The following is a 2,500-nucleotide window of genomic DNA, read 5'->3' as shown; positions in this document are numbered from 1 at the left end:
ACAAGCCTGAGTACACGTATCTCTGGGCGAGACAAGGAACATTATGCAAGTGAAACATAAATGTCAGGAGTTTCTATATGTTCATTCCCCGCATTCTGGTCTCTCTTTGAATGCCAAGCCTCCAGGAAAAATCTCTTGTGATAGTCAACTGCCTTGTCAACTAAAGTGGCGTGGTCAAAGTCCATATTATGGCCAACTGGGTTTGCGTGTTGCTCAATTTTAGAATTGCCGTCGCAAACACGGACAGCTCTTCTATGTTCACTAAGCCTTGTGGCAAGAGCTCTATACAAAGTAAACTGCCTTGATTGCGATTCCGCATATTATGGCCAAACGAATAGTTGTTGTTCATCAAGACTTTCATAACATGTTGCTTTTATTTGCGTTTCCCCCTATTTGTTGACGGGAATTTCTCCGCTCTATCAAGGAGTGTATTAACCACTGATCGTTTGTGTTGAGCTGGATGATGAGAGTAGAAATCAGTGTGTGTCGGCTTTCGGTACACGTTGACCTGTATGCGACCGTTTGCTCTAACTGTTGTAGTGTCGAAAAAGGAGAGACCGTTGTCGCTTTCAACCTCACTAGTAAATTGTATGTGTGGGTTAATAGAGTTGAGGTGGGCATGTAACTCCTGCACGTACTCCTTTGGCAGACAAACGTGGCTGTCATCGACGTACCATCATCTTGGAGGGCGGGCGGCCGTGGAAATTGCTCTTTCCTCTACAAACTCCATCACCAGCTTGGCTATCGTTGCACCCACAGGCGAGCACATGGCGCAGCCAAACGTTTGATAATAGTGCTCCTTTTCATAAGTAAAATAGCTGTTCCGCAGAACGAACTCTAACTATCGCATTGTTACCCTTGGAAACCTTGGTGCGCTCTATTAGGTTATTATCGCTGTCTAATCTTTCACGGGTAACCTGCAGAGCTAATTCCACCGGGATTGACGTGAATAGAGAAACAACACCGAAGGAAACCATGATTTCGTCCTCGGTAATTGTTTGGTCTCTTATTTTTTCCGCAAATGCAGTGCTATTTTTCACGGAATATTTCTCCTCCAGTAGAGGACGAGCAATATTGTGTCAACTCTCCAACGTACAGCCTATCGAAATACTTAGTTTCGATTTTATCACCTCTACTGGACGAGAAATATTCCGTGAAAAATAGCACGAAAAATATTAACTTTAGAATCACTTTTTTTACTGTAAATTTCTGGGCGCCGCCGTCTTAAATAATTGTCACGTGTTCCAGTTTCCCTTATCGTTTTCACGACTAAAGATCTAGGATGGCGACATCGACGTCACCTCAAAATATACTCTACACTGTCGTACTTCTGTCGCGATTATTCCTTCTCTTTCACGTCGTATAGTGTGGGCGAAATATCCTAAAAATAAATTGATACGAGCGGTTTCAGAGTAAAAATACAGAATGACAGGCTTACATTTGTATGATCAAATTTGGTGATTTCACATCATTTTTGAGCAGAGTACCCCAAAAATATATGCTAAAATGCATTCCGCACGTCCAGCACGATCATTTTTCCTCTTTCAACCAATGATATTCCTGCTTTGTGGCGTTCTCGTTGACCACGCGTCGTAGATCTTAAAGTCCCTAATAAGGCAACTAGGACAAGTCACCATCGTTCATTCAAGATGGCTGTGCCCGGGAAATTTGAACACAAAAACAAGTGTTCTTGAAATTCATTTATTTAGATACAAACGTTTCCATTGGAAAAAGTTCGGACAATTTGTGTTGCAAACATTATGTATTGGGGTTTAAAAGTTATTTTGTCTTGCTTCAGTGAAGGTTCCATTAAAGAAAAGTAACACATGGAACAAGAAGAACCAGAAAAGTAATTAATGGCACGGTTCAACAAGGAACGAGATCAAGGAGGATCAAGGAGGAGCAAGGATGGCTCAGTCGGTTAGTGCACGGCCTTGGTGCAAGAGGTCCTGAGTTCGATCCACGGATCTCGCATCCTTGTTTTGACTTCTTTCCTTTCAGTGTAGCCTGAGTAGCTTTAAATACCCGTAAAACGGAGCACTGATGGAGAGGGGGGAGTAAAATGAGCGCACCGTCGACCTCAGGTTTGTCAGTTGAATTACAGTTACGAGTTATCGACGTTAAATATGGTTGCTTTACTTTTCTACTTTATCAAGTGATTGTCACTAAAATCGCTAATTGTTCTATTGCTCCGATCATATATCGATGGTTTATTTCTATAAGGTTCAGGTCGCTATGGGAATGAAAAAATAGAAGGCTCTAACCTTCCTTAGCTTCAAAGGAGATGTGCTACCAATTTTATAATTAGCCAAATTTAGTAACTGGGAACTGGCAACCGAATCAAGGGAAACGTAAAAATAACCGGCTATTTAAAACAGTGAAGGAAGGTTTGAATAAAACATCAAATACAAATTTAAAGGAGGCAGGAAAAAGGCAAAACTGAAGAAGATTAAAATGGATTGGAATGTGGGTTTTTTGAAACTGCCTTCACCCAACAACT

The 2,500-nt window shown here is 41.4% G+C and overlaps 2 protein-coding genes across 5 annotated transcripts in view; one reads left to right on the top strand and one right to left on the bottom strand.

Annotated features, from left to right (window-relative positions):
* Positions 1 to 2,500, top strand: part of LOC138024398 (uncharacterized) — a 532,828-nt gene that overhangs the window by 411,362 nt on the left and 118,966 nt on the right. The gene's annotated exons all lie outside the window — the stretch shown is intronic.
* Positions 1 to 2,500, bottom strand: part of LOC138024384 (tetratricopeptide repeat protein 28-like) — a 21,519-nt gene that overhangs the window by 11,138 nt on the left and 7,881 nt on the right. The window lies entirely within an intron of this gene.

This window comes from Montipora capricornis, chromosome 11 (genome assembly GCF_036669925.1).
Source record: "Montipora capricornis isolate CH-2021 chromosome 11, ASM3666992v2, whole genome shotgun sequence".
NCBI lineage: Eukaryota > Metazoa > Cnidaria > Anthozoa > Scleractinia > Acroporidae > Montipora > Montipora capricornis.
Note: the sequence above shows the minus strand (reverse complement) of the source record. Positions and strands in the feature narration are given on the sequence as shown.